Genomic DNA, 18068 nt, shown 5'->3' with positions numbered 1-18068 from the left:
TGCTCTTCTGTGTAGTGAATCTACCTCTGCTCTTCTGTGTGGTGAATCTACCTCTGCTCTTCTGTGTGGTGAATCTACCTCAGCTCTTCTGTGTGGTGAATCTACCTCTGCTCTTCTGTGTGGTGAATCTACCTCTGCTCTTCTGTGTGGTGAATCTACCTCTGCTCTTCTGTGTGGTGAATCTACCTCAGCTCTTCTGTGTGGTGAATCTACCTCTGCTCTTCTGTGTGGTGAATCTACCTCTGCTCTTCTGTGTGGTGAATCTACCTCTGCTCTTCTGTGTGGTGAATCTACCTCAGCTCTTCTGTGTGGTGAATCTACCTCTGCTCTTCTGTGTGGTGAATCTACCTCTGCTCTTCTGTGTGGTGAATCTACCTCAGCTCTTCTGTGTGGTGAATCTACCTCAGCTCTTCTGTGTGGTGAATCTACCTCTGCTCTTCTGTGTGGTGAATCTACCTCAGCTCTTCTGTGTGGTGAATCTACCTCTGCTCTTCTGTGTGGTGAATCTACCTCTGCTCTTCTGTGTGGTGAATCTACCTCTGCTCTTCTGTGTGGTGAATCTACCTCTGCTCTTCTGTGTGGTGAATCTACCTCTGCTCTTCTGTGTGGTGAATCTACCTCAGCTCTTCTGTGCGGTGAATCTACCTCTGCTCTTCTGTGTGGTGAATCTACCTCAGCTCTTCTGTGTGGTGAATCTACCTCTGCTCTTCTGTGTGGTGAATCTACATCAGCTCTTCTGTGTGGTGAATCTACCTCGGCTCTTCTGTGTGGTGAATCTACCTCTGCTCTTCTGTGTGGTGAATCTACCTCTGCTCTGCTGTGTGGTGAATCTACCTCTGCTCTTCTGTGTGGTGAATCTACCTCTGCTCTTCTGTGTGGTGAATCTACCTCTGCTCTTCTGTGTGGCGAATCTACCTCAGCTCTTCTGTGTGGTGAATCTACCTCAGCTCTTCTGTGTGGTGAATCTACCTCTACTCCTCTGTGTGGTGAATCTACCTCTGCTCTTCTGTGTGGTGAATCTACCTCTGCTCTTCTGTGCGGTGAATCTACCTCTGCTCTTCTGTGTGGTGAATCTACCTCGGCTCTTCTGTGAGGTGAATCTACCTCTGCTCTTCTGTGTGGTGAATCTACCTCAGCTCTTCTGTGCGGTGAATCTACCTCTGCTCTTCTGTGTGGTGAATCTACCTCGGCTCTTCTGTGAGGTGAATCTACCTCTGCTCTTCTGTGTGGTGAATCTACCTCTGCTCTTCTGTGTGGTGAATCTACCTCTGCTCTTCTGTGTGGTGAATCTACCTCTGCTCTTCTGTGTGGTGAATCTACCTCTGCTCTTCTGTGCGGTGAATCTACCTCTGCTCTTCTGTGTGGTGAATCTACCTCTGCTCTTCTGTGCGGTGAATCTACCTCTGCTCTTCTGTGCGGTGAATCTACCTCTGCTCTTCTGTGCGGTGAATCTACCTCTGCTCTTCTGTGTGGTGAATCTACCTCAGCTCTTCTGTGTGGTGAATCTACCTCTGCTCTTCTGTGCGGTGAATCTACCTCTGCTCTTCTGTGTGGTGAATCTACCTCTGCTCTTCTGTGCGGTGAATCTACCTCTGCTCTTCTGTGCGGTGAATCTACCTCTGCTCTTCTGTGTGGTGAATCTACCTCTGCTCTTCTGTGTGGTGAATCTACCTCTGCTCTTCTGTGTGGTGAATCTACCTCTGCTCTTCTGTGTGGTGAATCTACCTCTGCTCTTCTGTGTGGTGAATCTACCTCTGCTCTTCTGTGTGGTGAATTTACCTCTGCTCTTCTGTGCGGTGAATCTATCTCTGCACTTCTGTGCGGTGAATCTACCTCAGCTCTTCTGTGTGGTGAATCTACCTCTGCTCTTCTGTGCGGTGAATCTACCTCTGCTCTTCTGTGTGGTGAATCTACCTCAGCTCTTCTGTGTGGTGAATCTACCTCAGCTCTTCTGTGTGGTGAATCTACCTCAGCTCTTCTGTGCGGTGAATCTACCTCTGCTCTTCTGTGTGGTGAATCTACCTCTGCTCTTCTGTGTGGTGAATCTATCTCAGCTCTTCTGTGTGGTGAATCTACCTCTGCTCTTCTGTGTGGTGAATCTACCTCAGCTCTTCTGTGTGGTGAATCTACCTCTGCTCTTCTGTGTGGTGAATTTACCTCTGCTCTTCTGTGCGGTGAATCTATCTCTGCACTTCTGTGCGGTGAATCTACCTCTGCTCTTCTGTGTGGTGAATCTACCTCAGCTCTTCTGTGTGGTGAATCTACCTCAGCTCTTCTGTGTGGTGAATCTACCTCTGCTCTTCTGTGTGGTGAATCTACCTCAGCTCTTCTGTGTGGTGAATCTACCTCAGCTCTTCTGTGTGGTGAATCTACCTCTGCTCTTCTGTGGGGTGAATCTACCTCTGCTCTTCTCTTTCTTCGTGTCTCTTCTCATTTGCCAGTCTGCCAAGAGGGGAGGAGTTATGAGCATGAACTAGCAAGGATGAAGCTCTCCTTAGCTAAGCTTGGTTGTGCTGCACTTCAATACAATCAATGAAACAGAATATAAAAACAGGTACCGGTGTATAGAGGTAATATACATATATGAGGAGATACAGGTATATAGAGGTAATATACACATATGAGGAGACACACAGGTATATAGAGGTAATATACACATATGAGGAGACACACAGGTATATAGAGGTAATATACACATATGAGGAGACACACAGGTATATAGAAGTAATATACACATATGAGGAGACACACAGGTATATAGAGGTAATATACACATATGAGGAGACACACAGGTATATAGAGGTAATATACACATATGAGGAGACACACAGGTATATAGAGGTAATATACACATATGAGGAGACACAGGTATATAGAGGTAATATACACATATGAGGAGACACACAGGTATATAGAGGTAATATACACATATGAGGAGACATACAGGTATATAGAGGTAATATACACATATGAGGAGACACACAGGTATATAGAGGTAATATACACATATGAGGAGACACAGGTATATAGAGGTAATATACACATATGAGGAGACACAGGTATATAGAGGTAATATACACATATGAGGAGACACACAGGTATATAGAGGTAATATACACTTATGAGGAGACACACAGGTATATAGAGGTAATATACACATATGAGTAGACACACAGGTATATCGAGGTAATATACACATATGAGGAGACACACAGGTATATAGAGGTAATATACACATATGAGGAGACACACAGGTATATAGAGGTAATATACACATATGAGGAGACACACAGGTATATAGAGGTAATATACACATATGAGGAGACACACAGGTATATAGAGGTAATATACACATATGAGGAGACACACAGATATATTGAGGTAATATACACTTATGAGGAGACACACAGGTATATAGAGGTAATATACACTTATGAGGAGACACACAGGTATATAGAGGTAATATACACATATGAGGAGACACACAGGTATATAGAGGTAATATACACATATGAGGAGACCCACAGGTATATAGAGGTAATATACACTTATGAGGAGACACACAGCTATATAGAGGTAATATACACATATGAGGAGACACACAGGTATATAGAGGTAATATACACATATGAGGAGACACACAGGTATATAGAGGTAATATACACATATGAGGAGACACACAGGTATATAGAGGTAATATACACATATGAGGAGACACACAGGTATATAGAGGTAATATACACATATGAGTAGACACACAGGTATATAGAGGTAATATACACATATGAGGAGACACACAGGTATATAGAGGTAATATACACATATGAGGAGACACACAGGTATATAGAGGTAATATACACTTATGAGGAGACACACAGGTATATAGAGGTAATATACACATATGAGGAGACACACAGGTATATAGAGGTAATATACACATATGAGGAGACCCACAGGTATATAGAGGTAATATACACTTATGAGGAGACACACAGCTATATAGAGGTAATATACACATATGAGGAGACACACAGGTATATAGAGGTAATATACACATATGAGGAGACACACAGGTATATAGAGGTAATATACACATATGAGGAGACACACAGGTATATAGAGGTAATATACACATATGAGGAGACACACAGGTATATAGAGGTAATATACACATATGAGTAGACACACAGGTATATAGAGGTAATATACACATATGAGGAGACACACAGGTATATAGAGGTAATATACACATATGAGTAGACACACAGGTATATAGAGGTAATATACACATATGAGGAGACACACAGGTATATAGAGGTAATATACACATATGAGTAGACACACAGGTATATAGAGGTAATATACACATATGAGGAGACACACAGGTATATAGAGGTAATATACACATATGAGGAGACATACAGGTATATAGAGGTAATATACACATATGAGGAGACACACAGGTATATAGAGGTAATATACACATATGAGGAGACACACATAGTCATATGAGGAGACACACAGGTATATAGAGGTAATATACACATATGAGGAGACACAGGTATATAGAGGTAATATACACATATGAGGAGACACACAGGTATATAGAGGTAATATACACATATGAGGAGACACACAGGTATATAGAGGTAATATACACATATGAGGAGACACACAGGTATATAGAGGTAATATACACATATGAGGAGACACACAGGTATATAGAGGTAATATACACATATGAGGAGACACACAGGTATATAGAGGTAATATACACTTATGAGGAGACACACAGCTATATAGAGGTAATATACACATATGAGGAGACACACAGGTATATAGAGGTAATATACACATATGAGGAGACATACAGGTATATAGAGGTAATATACACATATGAGTAGACACACAGGTATATAGAGGTAATATACACATATGAGGAGACACACAGGTATATAGAGGTAATATACACATATGAGGAGACATACAGGTATATAGAGGTAATATACACATATGAGGAGACATACAGGTATATAGAGGTAATATACACATATGAGGAGACACACAGGTATATAGAGGTAATATACACATATGAGGAGACACACATACTCATATGAGGAGACACACAGGTATATAGAGGTAATATACACATATGAGTAGACACACAGGTATATAGAGGTAATATACACATATGAGTAGACACACAGGTATATAGAGGTAATATACACATATGAGGAGACACACAGGTATATAGAGGTAATATACACATATGAGGAGACACACAGGTATATAGAGGTAATATACACATATGAGGAGACACACAGGTATATAGAGGTAATATACACTTATGAGGAGACACACAGGTATATAGAGGTAATATACACATTACATATTGCCCAAGGGTCTTCGATCCAGCGAGACAATCCCGTTTCCTGGGCTGTGTACATTTCTCCCGCCTGACGTCCTCCGGATGCTGATGAAAAAGATGATAGTTTAGTGTCCAAAATCAGCCCCTACAACATTGCATAACAAAATGCAAAATAGATGCCCACCATTAGTAATAACCACCATGGACATCCAACAACCAAGAGCAAAGCACCAAGAACTAAAGCAAAAATAGGAGTCCATGTAATAAAACATTAGATAAACTTTATTCCATACAGAAATTCATACCAAAAATACAACAACAGCCTTTCCTGTAGGCATTTTTCCATATGATGATGTATTTACACATGTAATGTTTCTATAGCTGTGATGATAGGTCTGGATATTAGTAGGGGCCTTTGTATCTTGTATAGCCCCCCGTTCCCTTGAATATGAATTGCCCTGAATAATTTGATTCATTGTATTTTTGGTATCAATGAAATTCATTTTATCAAATTTTTTTTATTACATGGACTCCTATTTTTGTTTTAGTTCAAAGATTGCATAAAAACACCCAAACATTTCTAATTAACTTCGCCTCGGTGGCTGCACGTTGGGACTAGTGAAGCTAATTAGAACCCTGCTTCACTGCGCAAGGGCTGTAGGTATAGCTCATGCGCAGTTATGCTGGGATATAGTCCTGGCTTCATCTCCCGTAATGCGAGAGGAGGCGTGGGGGATCTGCTGATGTGAGTCCAATGTGCCTCATCCGACTCATATCCAGGTAAGTACCTCGAGTATAAGCCGTTGCGAGTATAAGCCGAGACCCCTAATTTTATCACCAAAAAACTGGGAAAACCTACTAACTCGAGTATAAGCCGAGGGTGGGAAATGCATTGGTCACAGCCCCCCCCCCCCCCAATATATTGCCAGCAAGCCCCATGTAGTATACAGCCTGCCCCTGTAGTATACAGCCAACCTGCCCCCTGTAGTATACAGCCAGCCTGCCCCCTGTAGTATACAGCCAACCTGCCCCCTGTAGTATACAGCCAGCCTGCCCCCTGTAGTATACAGCCAGCCTGCCCCCTGTAGTATACAGCCAACCTGCCCCCTGTAGTATACAGCCAGCCTGCCCCCTGTAGTATACAGCCAGCCTGCCCCCTGTAGTATACAGCCAACCTGCCCCCTGTAGTATACAGCCGACCTGCCCCCTGTAGTATACAGCCAGCCTTCCCCTTGTAGTATACAGCCAGCCCAGCCTGCCCCCTGTAATATACAGCGAGCCTAGCCTGCCCCCAGTAGTATACAGCCAGCCTTGTCTGCCTCCAGTAGTATACAGCCATCTCAGCCTGCCCCCAGTAGTATACAGCCAGCCCATAGTATGGGAAACTGGGAAAACCTATTGACTCGAGTATAAGCCAAGGGTGGGAAATGCATTGGTCACAGTCCCCCCCCCTCCAGTATATAGCCAGCAAGCCCCAAGTAGCATATAGACTGCCAGCCCCCTGTAGTATACAGCCAGCCCAGCCTGCCCCCTGTAGTATACAGCCAGCCCAGCCTGCCCCCTGTAGTATACAGCCAGCCCATAGTATGCGCCGGCCAGGAGATAACATGGCCGCGCGCTGCCGGCTGTTACAGACGGCGGAAGAAAGAAGAGGAGCTGCGCTGACATCAGGGCCGCAGAGGGTGAGTATATAAGTTTATTATTTTTATTGACTCGTGTATAAGCCCAGGTGAGGTTTTTCAGCACATTTTTCAGCACTATACACAAGTATATATGGTATACATATTTGTTTTTTTATTGAGAACACACAAAGCTTATATACAGGTCAATTTGGGACCCTAAACCACATGTCCATATGGATCTGTAGTTGGTTAAGGGTCCCATATTGACAGGTTCCCTTTAAAGGGGTTTTCCCACGAATCCACAGGATAGAGCCTAACTTGCTGATCGGCGGGTGTCTCAGTGAGAAGACCCCCACAGACCACGAAAACGAGGGGTCCGATGGGGTCCCAGTTACCTCAGTCGGACCCCTTGGCCTTGCATGACTGTTCTGCTTCATTCATCTCTATGGAGCTGACGGAGATCACCGAGTACGCTGTGATCTGAGACCCTCATCGATCAGCAAGTTAACTTTGATCTGTTGGAAAACCCCTTTAATAATGAAAGACAATGAATAATATGAACACTAGAGGGCGATAGTGCTGTGCACTCTGGTTACAAATAAATGAGCTCCGGACATTAGTAGCTTTAAAGGAAACCTACCACTTCTGAAGGTAGGTATGAGATACAAACACCGGGCACCAGCTCAGGGTGAGCTGGTGCCGGTGCTTAGTCTCGTTAGTGTTAAAACCGCGGTATCGCGGTTTTAACACTTTTGAAACTTTCTAGCAGAAACTGCTTCGGCGCTTCGTGCACACGATCGTGCGCGCGCCTACATTGGAAACGCCGCAGGCGTTGCGCGCGCACGGTCGCGCGCAGCGCCGAAGCAGTTTCTGCTAGAAAGTTTCAAAAGTGTTAAAACCGCGATACCGCGGTTTTAACACTAACGAGACTAAGCACCGGCACCAGCTCACCCTGAGCTGGTGCCCGGTGTTTGTATCTCATACCTACCTTCAGAAGTGGTAGGTTTCCTTTAAGGAGTAGTCATAGCTTTATGTAGTAGTAGAATTACAAGATCCTCTCCAAATATTCCACAATCAGCTTTGAATGGTATAACAAAAAAATGGAAGGAACCATATAGCATCTTCTTGTAGACCATGTAAAGTGATTGTAAGGTTAGCCATCCATATTAGCTGCCCACTGGTCTCGCATCTCTCTCTAGATTCTCCAGAACGGACTCCACCGGGCTGACAGCTGTGATTTTCTGCTAGGAAGGCTTGGTGATATAGGAAGGCTCTCATCCTGGGGTCTCTAAGGAGTAATTCAAGTGACTCACTGCAGAATCCCGAAACTTAGAACCACCTGTGCTGTGTACACGCCGCCCCAGCCTCCAAAACTGCTGCTGCTCCTTACAGAGGTAGGCTCCGTGCAAACGAACGGACATCGCTCCCCATAGATGCCTGTGGCACCTGGTCACGGGGAAGGGACCACCTTCTGTCTCACCACGCCGTGACCATGCATGGAAAAATATAGGACATATTCTATATGGACCAATGTGACATGCTTTGTGCAGCGCTGCGTAATCGGCGCTATATAAATAAAGAATTATTATTATATTTTTCAGTCGAACGGCGCTGGCCCCACTATCAGCACATTATAATGAATGAGGAGGAAAATCCCCATATGCTGCCATACTGTAGTATGGCAGTATATGATATGATTGATCAGACAACCCAGGGTTAAAGTACCCTGAAAAATAGTAAAAAGAAAAAAAAAATTATAATAAAAAAACCTAAAAATTCAAATCACCCCCCTTTCCCTAGAACTGATATAAATATAAATAAACAGTAAAAATCATGAACACATTAGATATCGTCGAGTCAGAAAATGCCCGAACCTATCAAAATACTTTAACCCCGTAACGGAAAATAGCGGCCAAAGTCAAAAACGGCACTTTTTTGCCATTTTGAAAAATATTTAAAAAATCTATAAAAAGTGATCAAATGGCCGTACAGTCCTAAAAATTATATCATCGAAAACATTATCAAATGTTGCAAAAAATGACACCACCCACAGCTCCGTGCAACAAAGTTTTAAAAAGTTATTAGCGCCAGAAGATGGCAAAAGCCCCCCAAAAAATTGTACGGGAGGTTTTAATTTTTGTAAATGTATGAAAACATTATAAAACCTATACAAATTTGGTATCACCGTAATCGTACCGACCCAAATAATAAAGTAGACATGTCATTTGTGGCGTGAAGTGAAAACCGTAAAATCCAACCTCACAAGAAAACGGCGCAAATGCGTTTTTTCACCATTTTCACTGCATTTGGAATTTTTTTTCCGCTTCCCAGTATATGGCATGGAATATTCAATACCATCACTATGAAGTGCAATTTGTTACGCAGAAAACAAGCCGTCACTGAGCTCTTTACATGTAGAAATAAAAAATGTATAGATTTTTGAAGGGGGAGAGTGAAAAATGGAAATGAAAAAACAAGAAAGGGGCCCGGTCCTTAAGCGGTTAATTATGATACAGAAACTATAGAAAAAAATCAAATGGCAGAACTATATACACCAAAATAGTTAAAGAACTGACAAGGGTTTGTTTCCTCCCCCTTCCTGTTGACATAGATGCGGCTTGTTAGATTGTTTGAATGACTTGCACTGCTGCTATGTGTCAACCGGAAGCCAATTTCCTCACTCATCAGACTCTGAAATAAATAGGAACACATTTTTTTCTACAGGCAGTCCCCGGGCTACGTACAGGAGAGGTTCTGTAAGTTTGTTCTTAAATTGAATTTGTATGTAAGTCATAACTGTATATTTTATAATTGTAGCCCCAACCAGATTATTTTTGGTCTCTGTGACAATTGGATTTTAAAAATGTTGGGTTGTCATAAGAACCGGGATTAACAACAAAACTTAATTAAAGACACATTTAATAAGGTTATAGCTTTTTTTTGGTAGCCTGGGACTAAAGTACAGTAAATTACCAACATCCAGAGGTCCGTTTGTAAATAGGGGTCATCTGTAAGCCGGGTGTTCTTAAGTAGGGGACCACCTGTACTTTATTATTTGAAAAATGTGTTCTTTAGGGTTCTGCATGAATTGAAGCAATACTGCTAATGGACATAATTGGAGATAGAACACTGCTCAAAGTAAAGGGAACACTTAAACAACACAAAATCCAGGAGTTGACTAATGCTAAGAGGTGATCCCTCTGGAGAATGCCCAGGCATTGAAGGGAGGTCATACAGGCACATGGAGGCCACACACACTACTAAGCCTCAACAGGTGTACACCCAGGCATTGAAGGGAGGTCATACAAGCACCTGAAGGCGACACGCATTATTAAGCCTCAACAGGAGTGTGTCCAGGCATTGAATGGAGGTCATACAGGCACATAGAGATCACACACACTACTGAGTCTCATCAGGAGTATGCCCAGGCATTGTAGGTAGGTCATACAGGCATGTGGAGGACTCACACACTACTGAGCCTCATCAGGAGTATGCCCAGGCATTGTAGGGAGGTCATACAGGCATGTGGAGGACTCACACACTACTGAGCTTCATCAGGAGTATGCCCAGGCATTGTAGGTAGGTCATACAGGCATGTGGAGGACTCACACACTACTGAGCTTCATCAGGAGTATGCCCAGGCATTGTAGGTAGGTCATACAGGCATGTGGAGGACTCACACACTACTGAGCCTCATCAGGAGTATGCCCAGGCATTGTATGGAGGTCATACAGGCACATAGAGATCACACACACTACTGGCCCTCATCAGGAGTATGCCCAGGCATTGTAGAGAGGTCATACAGGCATGTGGAGGACTCACACACTACTGAGTCTCATCAGGAGTATGCCGAGGCATTCTAGGGAGGTCATACAGGCATGTGGAGGACTCACATACTACTGAGCCTCATCAGGAGTATGCCCAGGCATTGTATGGAGGTCATACAGGCATGTGGAGGACTCACACACTACTGAGCCTCATCAGGAGTATGCCCAGGCATAGTAGGTAGGTCATACAGGCATGTGGAGGACTCACACACTACTGAGTCTCATCAGGAGTATGCCCAGGCATTATAGGGAGGTCATACAGGCATGTGGAGGACTCACACACTACTGAGCCTCATCAGGAGTATGCCCAGGCATTGTAGGTAGGTCATACAGGCATGTGGAGGACTCACACACTACTGAGCCTCATCAGGAGTATGCCCAGGCATTATAGGGAGGTCATACAGGCATGTGGAGGACTCACACACTACTGAGCCTCATCAGGAGTATGCCCAGGCATTGTAGGTAGGTCATACAGGCATGTGGAGGACTCACACACTACTGAGCCTCATCAGGAGTATGCCCAGGCATTGTAGGGAGGTCATACAGGCACGCAGAGATCACGCACATTACTGAGCCTAATTTCCTCGTCTTGAGTGATTTCCACTGAAGTTGGATTTGCCTGCAATTTGATTTTCCACTTTGACTTTGAGTATCCTTCCAAATCCAGACCTCCATTGGATATTAATTTTGATTAGTTTTATATTGTTATACACATTCCACTATGTATAATTGGAATATTATATTTTTTGACATCTATTATGTGATATTTTAGGATTTCCCTTTTTTTTAGCAGTCTATTTTTTTCAGACCCAAGAACTGTTAACCGTGCCATTTAAACCGAACGATGGGGGGCTCCCCTCCATGATCGCCCCCCAAGTGTCGGGAGTGCAGATCATTGTTATGGCGCACACCTTACAACCTCTGGCTATGGCCTATATTAGGTTTTAGTGAGCACACACTGTTGACTACCATGCCTCGATTTGTTGATTAGATAAGGATAAGTTCTTTGTTATTTTTAGACCCCCTTGGCCCATATTGGGAAGAAAAAACATCCAGGGCAACCCCTTTTAAGGGCTTGATACAAAGTTTTATACATGAAACCCATGTATTGTATCGAATAGTTCCTTGTCTCCCCAGTGACCTAATAATGTAAAAGATTCTGTATGACTGTCATCTCCCGAAATACATTTTTTCCCTTTGGTTCATCACAATATGTAAACAAAATTCCGCAAGACCAGGAAATGCGTGATTATCTTCGGATTGAATACGTACATTGCTTCATTTAGGAAATGCTACGTATTGACAAGTCAGGTGAGTTCACAAACGATTTCTAGTGCAATCTCCGAGGAAGGTCGATGACTCACACAAAACAATAAGCAAGTATTACCGAAAGATCTCCTGAGTCACAGTCACATGGACCGATAAGAGTTTTTCTGTAAATCCTGTAACTCTGCAAAGAACAGACAAAAATCCTCGTCTTAGTACTTGAAACATTCAAAAAAACATCTAAGTGTAATCTAGGGAAAAAAAATCTCAAAGATCACAGCCAACGTGTAGACATTGCTACCGTTACTGGAGGAATGTTCATGGAGAAGAACATCTGATGGAATGCAATTTCATGCTTGATCAAGCTGCTCAAATTTCCAGTTTCATTACCACTTGGTTGATTATTTCTGGCAACTTTCATTCACATATGAGGTCATTTGAGTATCTTCTTCTCTTATTCTATCCCTGAGATATAATATTCCCTTAAGTTCTTGGCTTTCTTTGACTCTTAGCTCCATTCCTGGTCACTGTTTTGGTTTTCTAGCTGGTTGTATTCAGATCTGGCAATTATCAATAAATTTTATTTGCCATCAGATACCAAACTGCCCGAGACTGATCTTATCTTGACATGCAGGTCGTTATTACCGATGGAAAGTTCTCCTGAGGACAGCATCTTGGCACCAACCTGCCATAAAACTCAACCTTTACGAGGGTTATCTTTATGTTAACGATCCACTTATTGCTGGTTGACCTAAGCCATGGGAGAAAATGAAAGGAAATAAGCCATTTCCAGACCCCTATAGCAAAAGATGACAATACAAGTCCAGTAAAATGTCATCAACAATCATGAAGTTCCAGTATGGAGCTCAGGAAGCTGGTGATTCCCATGGAAGACACAGACTTCCCACTCGAGCGCATTTTAAATTTACGTCAACTTTTTGAAAATAAAAAAAAAATACCTGTAAAAAGTCCAAATAATGTGCCATCCAGTCTACTCAACACAATGGGGATCTGCATAGAGTATATGTGCTGGAACGTCTCATGGAAATTTCGGACACAAAACAAACCACAGATCTTTAGTGCCTAGTGGTTTAGTGTCCCAAATCGTCCTGTCCAATTTTATAAATGGACGTTGAAAAAAAATATTATACTCGCCTCCTACCTCGTTGCCTTCAGCGTCTGCGCTTTGCATCAATTGAAGCTACGGCTCTCCAGCTTCACCGTGCAAGCAATGAAACCGGGGCATTATCTTGGCTTGATGTATAAAAGTTTGTTTTAAAAAATGTTTTCCACGCGATTGTCCAAAGGTAATCGGATCTATCTCCGACTTCTGGATATGGTTTAAGAGATCTGTACTAAGATCTTACTAAGGGCTCCACGGCCGCACTTTTGTTGGGTTTCCCCGACTTTTTCCGCTTTGCGCTGAATTCCGCCTGGATTTTGGCCACGCGATCGGATTTCGGCGCAATTAAGCCGGCATTCAATCGACAGAAATCGGGGGCCGTGGCCTTCGGAAAACCCGATGGATTCGGAAATGATGCAGAATTTAAAAAACAAAAAGTGTCGCAAAATCAAGCACTTACATGCGCTGGGGAGAAGATGGTGAACTCCGGCGGACTTCGGCGCAGCAGCGTCACATGCAGGAACTCGGGCGCACCACCTTAGTAAATCACCGGAAGACCCGAATCCTCATCGGAGAACGCACCGCTGGATCATGACAGGACCGGGTAAGTAAATGAGCCCCATAATTGTAAATGCAGTCTGTAGGGTATTGTCAGCATAGATGGTGAATATAGACTCCACAAACGCAAGAAAGGGATTAATCTCTCTCTAGTATTAAATATGAAACACTCCTCCAGGACTCTTATCATTCTTGAGGTATATTAAGAGTGGTTTATCATTGACGTGCTGGCTCTCCATACATAATCACTATGAGAGGATAAGCTATCGGAAATTGTGAGTGAAATGGGAGAGAGGTCTGACCGTCTGATGTCCCCAATGTGTGTCTTCGGCCCTGTCTAAAATGGATCCATCTGTAAAAATAAGCTTCATGCGGGAGTTATTTTTATGTCTATTTGAAAAAATGGTGTAATCTCTCTCCCCACTGCGTTGTAATCTCCAAATATCATAAAGATCGTAAGACCAGGTTAGGTGTTTGAGGGTAAACCACCTGTGAGTTGAGGCCGCCCAAGTAGTGGTATCAAGAGAGGGGTCACAGATGGCGTTGAAGTCGCCAGCAATAACTAGAGATCTATATTTCTCCTTGGATAGCAATTTAAAGAGCTTCCTGGTAAAGACTCCTTGGGGCTCATTCACTAAGGGTCAGTCGGACGCATTTCCGTCGATTTCCGTTTTGCGATGAATTGCGCCAGGATTTTGGTGTACGTGATTGGATTTTCATGCATCGGCGCCGGCTTGCACGCAACAGAAATCGTGGGGGGGGCGTCGGACAACCTGACGGAATCGGACTACGCGCGGGATTTAACATTTAGAATTGTGTCACAAGCCATGCACTTACAAGCACTGGGAAGAAGCAGGTGAACTCTGGCGGATCTTGGCGCAGAAGCAACGGATGCAAGACTCCCATCTTTTTTTGTAGAGAATGAGGAGGTTATGATCGAGGTGAACTTGTGATGGGACAATTTGGGGGGATGTCTGCTTGGGAATTGAGTCTCTTGTACACAGAGAATATCTGCTTACTCTTGGGAGGCTTCTTTCCAAAGCAGAGATCTTTGAACCGGGCAGTTAATTCCCTTAGCATTGATAGTCTCTATCTTAATCCCCATTTCCAAGACTGAAGGAGAAGCCTCTCCCAGATGGTCAACATCCCAAACCATTAGTATACATAGCACTAAGGCCCTTTGCAAGCAGTACGGAAGTACAGATGTAGGTTGGGTGTAGATACATTTGGCCACATTACACAATAAAACTGTTAAACTGAATTACAAACACTGAAATGTAGGCACCGCTAGTGTTGCCAAAGTCACCAAAGGTGTGTTTTCAGATGGGAAGGAATTTTTCATTGGTGCTTATATAGAGGAGAACTATATATTATTCACATCTCCACTGGAAACAGACTTACATCTACATTACAGCCCCTAGAGTTCTCCCACCTTCTGCCTGTCCCGAACAAGGCGCTGAGGGTGGTCTTTTCCAGAGGACGTGGTGGATCTTTTCAAGCTTCAATAGGAGGGGCTGGAAAGGAGCAGTCCCCCCCCCCACCCTTGGGAAACATGTGACCTTTTCAAATATATGAATAACTCCCCACACTCGGGATTGGTTGTAGAGGTGCAGGGGGCGTCGCTAAGCCCAGTGATGGGTGTTTTCAAATATTTGAAAAGGTCACATGGAGGAGCTGTTTCCCAAGGGTGGGGGGGGAACTGCTCCTTTCCATCCCCTCCCAGTGGGCAACTGCCTAGTCACACAGCAGATGCTGATGAAAGGTACAATATAACAGATCTTTTTTTCTGTAAAACCAATTTTTAATACAAAAACACTTTGGCAGTGTATGTACTATGCTCTGCGGGGACTGGGGGAGTGCTAAAAATGGCTCTCCTGGTGACAGGTTCCCTTTAAGCTTATCCTCCGAGACCATTTTGTCTGAAGTTTAATACTTAGCAAACTCATATGGTGTTTCATGCTGAATAACAGACGCAGCCTCCAAGTAGGAATTCTTATCAAGCAACTTCTGCCTTTGTTTGGCGGGACTTTCAGATAGCGAGGAAGCTGAAGAATTGGGACCTAGCTGTGAGCCATATGCAGAGTTAGGGTGGGAAGGGTGCCATTTTGAGGGAGCCTTGCGGCGGGGTTAAGAGCCATTTTTCAGGCATCTGGTAAGGAGATGCATCCCCTACACTCTGTCGGTTCTTACCTGGAGGTCCGGCTGTAAGTAGGAGCTCTAGGCATCTTGGAGGTTTAATCGCTGATGGTTAAGTGGGGTAATTTTCTGTGGAGTTCCTCTTTCATGCAGCCATTCCTGTCAGTGGCCAGACCACGTCCACTGTTTTTGTTTTCCAACAGTTTTATTGCATTATTGTTTCCCTAGACCTTTTTGTGGCACAAATTACGGCTCACATTTAGAACCTGCCAAAAGCAGATCTATGCACCACTACAGCCCTGTCAGGATTTACTTTTGACGCACATAAATTTATCTTACGGTGTGACCAATTTATAATGGCCGTGCACCAAAATATATATTGGGGCACAATTACTTACCCATCCGAGGACTTAACCGAAAGAGCATTGTCCATGTATAATGCACTGTGCCGTGATTCACTAAGATCGTGCACCCGATATCCTGCATGTGTCGCTTCCCCGCTCAGGTCCCAGGAGTTCACCTTCTTCTTCCTGGTGAATGTAAGTGCTTGGTCTTGCGACACAATTTGAAAGTTAAATCCCGCGCTCAGGCCGAATCAGTCGGATCGTCCGACGCCCCGCCACCCGATTTCTGTCACATGGAAGCAGCGCAGCTGCGCCACAATCCGATCACGTGCGACACAATCCTAGTGCAGACCCCTGTTAATCTGATCAGATCGGGCCAAGCTCCTCCCTGTTTCTTAATGTAATCTGCAATGTGTGAACGCAGCCAGAGACTCCACACTAGGTGATGTTTTACATGTTGCAGCCTCTGATGTGATTTGGATCCAGGTTTTCTGTCTTGTACTTACTTTGTAGTTTTCTAGCACAAGCTTCTCATAATTATCGCACATTGATCCTCAATTAACCTCTAAGCCGCAGATATTATCGCTCACTCAATTAGTTGGTAACTTGGCAAAGACGCACATAAGCCTAAATAATCATAGCCAGGGATACACGCAGCTGCTACAGGAACCGTCAGAATATCAGAAAAGGATGTAAAAAGTCTCTTTTTATCTATTTTTTGAAATGCAAGTATACAAAGGTGGACACTTCTATTGTCACTTTTTACAGTTTTTGTTTCGTATTAGCCTTTTTCCTTAAATATTTCCCCATTTCACAACAGCTATGGTAAACAAGGACCAACAAAATACAAAAATTTTGGTCGAATAATACGATCATAATGTGACCAAATACTGTTACATTGCAAGCACTTTATGGCATCATACCACAAGTAAATAATATTCACATTATATATGTAAATGCTATCAGGAAATAAGGGCATATCATGTCTGAATAACACCACCATAATATACAGTGAGTGAAACACATATTGAACACATCACCAAGTAGATTTATGAAATTTTCACCCAATGATGGTAATGCAACATCCCCCATTAGGGCCTAGCCTTTCTTCGGTGACTGTAGATAGCCGGGGCCCAGTTGTAGTGTTTGCTATTGGGACCGGTTGACGGGCCTATAGCCTGGCAGGTCTCCAGCAGGTGGTGTGTGCAAGAAATATGGAGGGAGAGACTGATGCAATGAGTGTCTCCCTGAGGCAACATCTGAGATGTATACAGAGATCCCTAAGTGATGGAGGATGGGGAGCCCAAGATGGTGAAGCAGCCTGGATCCAGGGATTACAGGAGGCATGTTGTGCAAATCAACTTACAGTTCTTTATTGGAACTTGAATGGCATGTAACCGCCTAACATCAGCAGCAGCAGGTTCAGCAGACTGGAAAGCTGGTAGAAGATAGCTGGTCCGCAGGGAGGGTTGCTCACAGCCTGGTAGTAGCTTCAGGCTGGGCTGGTAGATGAAGCCAAGTCCGGACAGTGGACCTCTGCTCTGGGGCTTAGTCTCCTGACTGCCCTAAGGTGCCAGGCAGCTGGCCTGATGCACCTCTGCTTTCTGGTAGTGTGGCACTGGCTTGTACAGCACAGACACGTGCTACACTCTCCTCTGCTTTTGTTTAGACTGACTGAGTCTGACCGTGTGCACCCACCCACAAGGGGTTTTTTATAATCCCCTATTGAGGTGGCAGGACTCTCCAATCAGCTTCTACCTTGCTTTACAGTAAGAACACAGCATATCATTGGTTACATACAATGGATATGTTAACTGTTCCCCT

The 18068-nt window shown here is 43.7% G+C and overlaps 1 protein-coding gene across 2 annotated transcripts in view; it reads left to right on the top strand.

The window, feature by feature from the left end:
- Nucleotides 1-2485: 2485 nt before the first annotated feature.
- The window catches only part of TMPRSS2 (transmembrane serine protease 2), a 65116-nt gene continuing 49533 nt past the window's right edge, over nucleotides 2486-18068 (top strand). The window contains exons 1-2 of one of the 2 annotated variants that reach the window (XM_072138815.1): nucleotides 2486-2554; nucleotides 8190-8384. The gene's annotated coding sequence lies outside the window, so the exon portion shown is untranslated. Of the gene's footprint in view, nucleotides 2555-8189; nucleotides 8385-9683; nucleotides 9747-18068 lie in introns of those variants that run through there. The other variant, XM_072138814.1, reaches the window with a different exon arrangement.

This window comes from Engystomops pustulosus, chromosome 2 (assembly GCF_040894005.1).
Source record: "Engystomops pustulosus chromosome 2, aEngPut4.maternal, whole genome shotgun sequence".
NCBI classification, from domain to species: Eukaryota; Metazoa; Chordata; class Amphibia; order Anura; family Leptodactylidae; genus Engystomops; species Engystomops pustulosus.
This window is presented reverse-complemented; position numbering and strand designations above follow the sequence as displayed.